At 32.5% G+C, this 10,272-nt stretch overlaps 1 pseudogene; it reads right to left on the bottom strand.

Annotated features, from left to right (window-relative positions):
- Positions 1-1,103: 1,103 nt before the first annotated feature.
- Positions 1,104-9,252, bottom strand: LOC145035406 (heat shock protein 90-5, chloroplastic-like; annotated as a pseudogene).
- Between the last annotated feature and the right edge of the window lie 1,020 nt (positions 9,253-10,272).

A 10,272-nucleotide genomic window follows, 5' to 3' on the forward strand; every position in this document is an offset into this window, starting at 1 on the left:
GTCTTCTTCCTATCTATCATCTTCCTCTGCATATAAATCCACCCCTCATCGTCATCTAAACACAAATTAACCTTCATACTTCTTCACTCAGAAGTGTTCAGAAACAAGCTCAAAGCCTCAACACAAGATCCCCATGATGTCCATATCTCGATCCAGCCTGCTTCTGAGCCTTCTGCTTTCTCTTGCTTTTACTATAATATTCGCAGAAACACATAACTATGTGTTCAAAGTACGCCCTTATATTATACATAGTGTACCATAATCATCATATACATTTTTTGTGCAACTAATGTTCATGTTAATTTCAACAGTTATGCAAGATGGTATTACATCTTTTCTTTTACTTAGCCCTTGTGATGCGTCTTAGACAACATGAGGAAACTGTAATGCAAGATGGTATGACATCTTTTCTTTTACTTAACTCAATCTTTAATTTCTATTTCAGTGAATATTTATGCTTTCTGCATCTATCTATACTTTGGGTTGGTTTCTTTTTTGTGTTATGTTGCTGTTTGTTGGAATTTGAAATTCCCTTATTTAAGGTTCTACTGAGTTTTCCTCCTGTTGCTGTTTGTTGGGAATTATGATGTTGATATTTACCTTTTCTACCCTCAAATTTCAGGTACGTGATTACATCCATGTTGTAAATTTAGCAGATGGACACACTGCTGCTTTGAAGATACTCTCAAACCCTAATATAGCCATATAGGTGTGTATCTCTTTCTGATTGCAGATGACATTTTTTAGTTTTGGAAATTTTGTTCTGTTTGACATTAAATCAAACCATTATCTTTTTTTTAGGTTGTGAAGTCTACAACTTAGGAACGGGTAAGGGCACATCTGTGTTGGAGATGGTAGCAGCTTTTGAAAAGGCATCCGGAAAGGTATTACATTTACAATCTTGTAAATATGTTATCTAGTTTCTACCCAATGTCGATAAAGAAAATCTACTTGTATTTAGTTGTTTATTTTAAGAAAATTTACCCAATTATAGCAATCTCATCCAAATCCCAACAATTTTCACTGCTATAATAATAATAAAACCGAAAGTAGGCGTCGACCTGTAATGTTTTTGTTTGTCCAGTGAATTCCTGTTGTGATAGCTAGGCGTCGACCTGGCAATGCTGAGGTGGTAAAAACCTTACACTAGCTTCTGGGAATCTTAAAACTGCAAGATCAAGTGAAAATTTTACAAATTAATTATAATTTTCAGAAACGGGTGGAAGGTTTGTTAATTTATAATCTAAATACTATTACTAAATGGGCTCTATATCACATAGCAGCCAGTTCTTAATCAAGCAGTCAGTACCATGTTGACTTTTTTTATAAATAAATGCAAATAAAGAAGTTTTTAATTAAGGAGAAACCAAGGAACTTGATTCCATTGGTATGTATACATGCCTTGCATATGCCTAGCAGAGCACCTGGTCAAAAATAAACTAAAATTATAAGACAATTAGATAACATAATTAGTAATAAAGAAAGGCTTGAATGAAACACTAACACAATTCCATTAGTCTATGAATTGCATAGAATCAAACAAACTGATTTATTACAAAGCATGATTTTGTCAAGCTTAAACTTTTTACATTTTGAACTGAAAGTTGCAGCCAAGGCCACAAGCTCAAGAATTGCATACAATATATTTAAAAATCAATAACACAGAAAAAAGAAAATTGGAGTTGATTTTCAGATTTATACATATTTAGAAAATAGAAGTCACAAACAATATCTATGCTAATGACCAATGCAGTTAATCTAAATCGATAAATAGGACTAAGACAACCTGCTATAGAAGAGCCATCATAATTAAACAAATAAAGAACCAACATGACATTTAAAGATAGTACAAATAGAGAATGAAACAGAGGGCACTACGAACATGTTATAACTCAACTTCTGACCTGTGTTTACATAAATATAATTTAGAGTCAGGGTATTGTGGGTTGAAGTTTGTGTCAAAAAGATACTCAGTTGAAACCCCCAAAATTAGAGTTCATATATATATATATATATATATATATATATATATATATATATATATATATATATATATATATATATATATTGCATGTTATCCTTAGACTATATAATGTGTCAAATGGACTTCTCCAGTTTTTTAATTATCCCACAAAAAGACACCTGATAGTAACAAATATATAAGGATTGACAAATCATCTTTCAAGTGCTAATTTTGCAAATAACCTATATTGAGTATTGGTTAAAAGAAAAAAATAAATAATAATAACGACATGAAATAATGAACTTTTCAAAATGTCTCATTCCATTATAATATCTTTGTGACTTAATGTTTTGGAACTTGATTGCTTACTGATAGTTGTTTGATTCTGGTGTTCTATTTTTCAGAGAAACTGGATGACTAGCTAATCCAAAGGCTTCCATTTACGGATTAGTCGCCTCTTCCTCTTTAAGAAAATTAGGGCTTTCATCAAGAAACCTTCAATTGCAGTTGATGACTCAATATTAAGGGTCCTAATCAGGTATTTTGTTTTCCCAAAACATGAAAATTTGTTAAGTGAGACTGAGAGCCACTTGGTATAAAAAAATACATCTTTTCTACTGCAGTGCCAGAGAGTGTACAACTGACCCTTTCAGTTATTTAGCTATAATTGGATGACATGGAAAGTTTATCACTAAACCCTAAATTGACCCTCAACTGTTCTTGATTTCTCTTGCCATGTGAAAATCGGGAAAGAAACAAATTGTGAGTAGTTTTTCACTAAACCCTGAACTCTACTTTGCTCAGTGAACTCGTATTTGTCATTATCCTATACAAAACAAAATAAAATATTAATTTAGTTTGAAATAAATAAAATAAAGCAAAAAGATTGAACTTTGTAAGAGTTAAACAACCTTCAAAAAGAGTGTTATTTCTGTTCCTCTACGAATTTGTTTTTCAGGATCAGTTTCTTATCTAATTACTTATGAACTACTTGCAGGTGCTGCTTCCCAAATGTATTGCTTGTCTAACCTTGGACTCTTGGTGGAAACAATCACCCGTTTTTATAAAATATTTAGAATCATTTTTAATTGACAAATTAAGAAATGAAGAAAATGGGAAAAGGGTATTAAGGACCTTTTCAGCAACCAGAAAAGCTGAATAGAACCCAACACCTAATTGACCAATTAAACTGTTATCATTTCCAAGATCCTTGTTCTCCTAAACAAAAAGATTCAACATTTTATAAAATTAACCAATTAATGTAATGTAGTACATATTTGCTAATGATTTATATGAAAGAAGGTAAAGTACCACTTTGAGAAATGGTTCCAAGGCAGTCTATTAGTTCTTCTTTGGTCATTCCAATACGAGTGTCTCTACAATAAGGGTAAAAAAAACGTTTATAAATCTCTTGTAGAGTTGTATTTTATGAGGAAAGATTCAAGAATGAAGAAAAGTAAGTAATCTTATGATATTGTGATTGTCCCTTTTTCTGGATCAGGTTTAATTTGGATTTCAAGCTCACCAACATCTCCAAGTAATGAGGGATCCATTACACTTAAGAATATCAGCTTATCAAGAGCATCACTTGCATTACTAAAAGAAGGTTTCTTGTTAGAACTTTTATTTTTAAAAACGATAAAAGATGGAAATCAAGCATGAAACATGTAGACTGTAGAGATGTTTTTACATGTAAATTTATATATTGTAAGAAATAGAATTGTCAGACATTAAATTTTATGAAATGGATTATATTTTTTGTATATGATATTTTATTTTCTATTGTGAGGCATTAAATGCAAATTTAATTTGAAAATTAGTAAATCTATAAAAAATAATTTTTTTTAAACATTTAAAATTATGATACGCAAACATGCGTGTCATCTTCATTTATGACATGGCCTTTCTTGACAGAGGCTTTCTTGATACGCATTGCGTGTCATTAACACGCGCGTCGTAAGGTTACGACACGCGAATGCGTATCGTCTTCCTTTATGACAGGGCCTTCCTTGATACGCATTGCGTGTCGTAAACAAGCGTCGTAAATGCGCGTTGTAAATGAGCGTCGTAAATGCGCGTCGTCTCTCTTTATGACAGGGCCTTCCTTGACGCGCATTTGCGCGTCGTCTGAGCCTTTTACGACACGCAATGAGCGTCATAAAAGGCTGTTTTTCTAGTAGTGTCTAAACCCTAAACCCTATTGTGTCGATCTTGAATTTACATCTTGAAGTATTAATCGTGAATCCATTAACCGTAATCTTTATACAGTAAAAAAATGTATTTTCAAGAGGTTTAGTACCTGAGCTTAGGTGGGGCTGTAATGTATATTCCCTTTTCCCATGTAGGGGATAGGGAATATACATTACAACCCCATCTAAGCTTAGTTACTAAAATTCTAAAATATGTCGTTTTAACATCCTAAATATATCCGGTTTGGTTTCACTTGGTAATTTATCATTCTCCATAACATTTCTTTCTTCCATTATCGTTTTATCATTTCCGTTTTATTTCCTCAATTATCGTTTATTACTTCATCCAAATGAACATTACTAAACCCTAAACCTAAACCTAGACCCTAAATTTAAACCCTAAACACTAAAGCTAAACCCTAAACCCTAAATCTAAACCCTAAACCCTAAAACCTAAACATAAACCTAAACCCTAAACATAAACCTAAACCCTAAACCCTAAACCCTAAACTCTAAATGCTAAACCCTATTGTGTCGATCTTGAATATACATCTTGAAGTATTAATCGTGAATCCATTAACCATAATTTTTATATAGTAAAACAATGTATTTTCAAGAGGTTTAGTACCTAAGCTTAAGTGGAGCTGTAATGTATATTCCCTTTTCCCATATATATATATATATATATATATATATATATATATATATATATATATATATATATATATATATATACATACATACATATATATATATATATATATATATATATATCACATACATTGCTCCCCTGATGGGAGCTTAGTTAGTTGATGTGTGAAATTTTATAAAGAAGGTCAAAAGTTCAAACATTAACACACCTGCAATATTACTAGTCTTCACAATTTACCCGGCGTGATTAGCTCGTAGCCGGGCGAATGAATTCGGACCCTAAGATTGCTTTTTATACGACCGGTATTAGATTTAATAAATCAGTTATTATATTATAATTATTAAGAAACCGATAATAATTTAGGTAAGAGAATATGAAGTCATAGTGCTAGTAACGGTTTATGTAAAGCGTCATACTCAATAACCATAATTAGCATCATACTCAATAACCATAATTACGTAATTTAAGGAGATTTTTTATGATTATTTTTTTTTATTCATTCTATCTTTCAAATTCAACAGCTATAACAAAATCTAATCTCACACTATGATTCAATATTAGTATAAATTTGGAGTTTTGGTGCGTGAAATTAGCATAAGCCTAAGAACTTTCGGGTTTACTCAGAATATAACAAAAACCATAATATAACAAAGGTGAATTATATTAACAAGTTGAAAGAGCTCGTCACATTGGACGATGGTGACGATGATTTTGTGAATCCACCAATGAACATTGTTTTTTCTCTCAATCATCTTGTTAACCAAGAAGTGGGCATTATTACCACAAATGGGACAATTCAAGTATCTCATACAATTTTTAATAACATAATTTATATGCTTATATTAATAAAAAGCTATGGATCATATTTGAAAATTTGATAAATACAACATTATCATTATATATCCAAAGTTTATATGCTTATATTAATAAAAAGCTACGGATCATATTTGAAAATTTAATTGTCATTCATTGGAATAGTATACTTTAAGTGTTTCTGAAATTCCAAAGTTTGGAAAGTTTCTCTCTTTAGTCCCCATCTTTTACTAAATTAGTGCCCCCCACTAGATTTAGTCCCTACAAAAAAATTATTTGTTTTAATATATTTAGTCCCTGCAAATAGAGGTTTTACATGACAGGTTTAGTCCTTGTAACAAAGGTATTATATTTTACAACACATATACAATGCATGCACATAATGGCCTTTAACATATAATTGGTGCGCCCTATCCTTGCCAGGCATTTAACATAAAACTAGTCCGCCCGAGTCTATTGGCCTTCAGCTCAAGGCAGCTGGTCCGCCCTCAACTTTAATTATAATAACATACATATATGACAACGGTCAACATAACAGGAAACTAACTATCCTAGCCCGATTGTGTAAGTGCACATTGCAAGGTAGCTATATCCTAACATACAGAGGATACATACCGGAGTATACAATATAGTGAGAAGAACTCATCTTCATAGATTTACAAAGGATTAACACTCAACCAGACAATTTAGTAGACGACCAACACTTTAACGAGGATTAACGTATATTACTATAGTTTATTGGTTTAATGGGAACATATAATGTAGGTTAGACCTAACACTAATCCCAATGAATACCGATAGTTCTGTCAAATAAGGATCGGCCAGGCCAGACAGTTGAGAGGCAGTATCATTTCGGCATATAGCTTTTCTAAAATCCAACAACCAAGCCAATGTGACCGTTCTAGGTACCTTTCCCGTAAATAGATCAATCAGCATAACAACTTGGGATTTTTGATAAATCTCAATTGTAGGTTCTTAGTAAAGACTTCTAATGACAATTATAAATTACACAAAGGCAGAGTAAGTGTAGCTCACTTACAGAGTGTTATTGATGAGAACCGAGATCTAAGTAGACAGAATACTGACTCGGGATCTCCTGCTCGAAGGCTACTACTCAGATGAGTACTCAAGGTGTCGCAGGACTACGTCGTAAGCCAGAAACAAAGGAAAAATAGGCTAGAACATGGTAGAACTCGAGATGATCAGCTATAGGGGTACGGAGGATAAAGCTTATATTGAGCGCTCTATTTATAGGGGAGAAAACCATATGCACGTCACGCAAGTTCATGTACGTGGTGCACACATGGGTGAGGTGGCTCCTATAGATATTTGACACGTGTCCGCAAAGGGGTAGGGCAGCATGGCTAGCTTCGGGTGCAAGCTACGGGGGACACGCGCGCGTGATGATATTCGGATTTTCAAAATTGCATAATTCTTCATACGAGCTCCGTTTTTATCTTCTTTATATCCACAAAAATTTATCGACGAGATCTACAACTTTCGTTTAGACTCCATCTAAAAAAAATTCTTCATCTTTTTCACACAGTCTTAGACTGTTAAAGTCTGTATAAAATGCGTAACTTTCCCATCCAGAGTCCATTTTCGACTGTCTTTATATCGTTAAACTCTTATTAACGAGATCACCAATGCTCGTTTAGACTATATCAACTAAAAATCAACCGATCTAAAATTCGATTTTTGAGTTGTACATTAATTTGCCGAATGTTAGAAAAATCATAACTTCGTCTACGGAAGTCAAATTTAGACATTCTCTATATGTACGCTCTTTGTTTAACAACCACTGTGACTTTTGTTTAGGTTGCTTAAGCTAATATGCCACCTATCTAAAACTCACTTTTTACGATACGTTAGGGATGTCAAAAACTTCTGTGGGACTTCGCTCACGTGGGACCTCGATTTCGTACATGATTATTATTTCAAAAAATTTAGGGGCGGAAGTGGGATTAAGCCCCTTTTTATTTTCGAGACTGGGGCGGGAGTGGTTATTTCCGGCCCGTACTCCCACGGAGGCCCCATTGTGAAGCCAAAAAATGAATGATGAGTGCAGAATTAGAATAACAATCACGAATCACTCACCATAAAGTTGAAAGAAATATGTCAAAGCTTTTTTGTGTTATTGATTTAGAATTTGAGCATACAAAAAAACTTTTTGAGGAAAAGCTTACCTAACTAGCTAAACTATAGGTTATATATATATATATATATATATATATATATATATATATATATATATATATATATATATATATATATATATATATATATGGGATGAAAAAATATGTGCCAAATAACTAAAAACCCTATCAAGACTAAAAAGTCTTCAATTAATAACAGAAATGTCAAAATAGTTTCAATATCTCCAATACTCAACAATCTCCCCTAAATGTTGAAATTGATGAAGATCACGATTTCCAATCTTCTTGGCATTCATCCCCCTAAATATTAATACTCATCAGAACTTGGGGTCTTCAAAGAGAGAGAATCAAGTATCATCTTCCAAATGTGAACTCCCCCTTCTCTATGGTCTTTATAGGTATCTATTGCCTTAAGTGTGATGTCGTTGCTAGCCCATATCAATGAAATTTTGGTTGATTAGATACTATTAAGGATGAGCTTTGGAACCGAACTGGTTTGGAACCAAAACCAGTATTGCGATATCATAAGAGCTGAGAACAGGACCGCTAGTTCTGGTCCGGTTCCGATTTTACGATTATTCCCATTTTACGATTATTTTTCCGAACATAGACCGGTTATAAATAAGGTGAAACTAATGATGATGCAATTCATAATACATACACATAATTTAGTTGGCTTCCAAAAAATAAAAGACAATTAAACTTTCATATTAAAAAAATAAAAAAAAATGTTCCATTGATATATTGTCTTTCTGGACTTGTATCGCATTCAATATTTAACTAAACTATGACTTTTACATTCTAAAATGAAGTAGAAAAACTAAATGACATGTTGGAAAAAAAATCAAGTAACTCAGACTTTATGAGTGACTTATACTATTTTAAAAACTGGGACAAAATTTTAAAAAAATGGTGAAAAAAAAAACGCAACATTGGTATGTTGTCTTCCGGGGCTTGTATATGATTCAATACTTAACCAAAATATGGTTTGTTACAGTCTAAAATGAAATACAAACACTAAATTACATGTTGAAAAAAAGATCAAGTAAGTTTGATTTCATATAATTGAGTTACGGTATTTTCAAAACTGGGACAAAATAAAATACATGCTGAAACAGAAAAAACGCAACATTTATGTGTTATCTTCCTGGATTAGTATATGATTCAATATTTAACTAAAATATGATTTGTTACAATCTAAAATGAATTACCCTTCACCGGTTTAAAATAATCCATGATTTTGTTTTTCTGCTCAAGAATTGAATCCCATAAATTTCTGTCCATTCACCTCTACAATTTTGTATATGTTTCTTTCATCTTCATCTTCTCTCTCACCAAACCCTAAACCGCCTCCGCCGCAATCATAAGTTTTGAAAGAATTGAGAACTACAAAACGAAATTGCTTCCATTTTGTATATCTGTTTTGAGATTAGTACATTGTTTCATGTTTCGCTTCCACCACCCATCTGTAAAAGCCATCGTTGAATAAACTATTTGATTTGTGCTTCAAATTCTCAGAAATCGCTCTATCTATTCTCTCTCTTTCGATTTTCTATCATCAGTTGCTTTTGGGGTTTTGTGTGACCGACAACCATTTATTTATTTATGCCATATCTGATGCGATCAAATTTTTGACACCTTCCCATCCCCTTTCGATTCACGTATGAAGTTTTTCTTTGTGTGGTTGTTTAAGTTTTATATGTATATATTTGTAATATTTCTTCTTGATTCCCCTACGATGACACCGTAGCCAAACATGTCAAAAGCATTAGAATTTCATTACTGCATAAAAGCTTCAAATGGACTTTAGTGATTTAGTCTATTTGAATACCAATGTTTGATTGTGTGGAAACATGAATTTGACGATAGCATGTGAATTATCAAATTATATACAAGGTAATTTTCTGGTATGCAAATGTTGGACTTTAGTTTTTCCGAATCTGTATTGGATTTTTGAAGGTTAAAATCTTTTTTCTTTGTGACCCTTGCAATCTTCTCTACTGTTTTTTGACTTAAGCTTTCTTTTTCAAAAGAATGCCATAAATGTAAGTTATTCCTTCAAATTAATTTCAACCTTAAATTCCTTTTTTAGTTGATTCACAGTTTGAGAGTTGGATTTTTGATAATTTTAAGGGTTTAGTTATCGTTGACTAATTTATGGATCTTAGTTTGTAGCCATGATGGAAGAATATAGGGATTTAATAGCTTTTATAAATGTTGTGTAGCTTAATATATTATTATCCAAGATTCATGTAAAGTTCTTATTAGCTAATAAAGCACTCATGTTGAGATAATGAAGGTAAACTCTTTAGGTGACTGAGCAGTTAATAATGTAGATAAGACATCACAACATACTCAATATGCATGCATCATCAATATTTGTTGCATTGCTACAACCAAGGTTGTAGAACTCGTTACTCGGTACTTGTTCAGCCGACGACTACCAAGTAGCGAGTAGTTGGAGTACTCAGGGAGTTGGGGTGGCAAATCGGGTCATCG

This window comes from Lactuca saligna, chromosome 3, assembly GCF_052625555.1.
Source record: "Lactuca saligna cultivar CGN05327 chromosome 3, ASM5262555v1, whole genome shotgun sequence".
In the NCBI taxonomy this organism is placed as follows: Eukaryota; Viridiplantae; Streptophyta; class Magnoliopsida; order Asterales; family Asteraceae; genus Lactuca; species Lactuca saligna.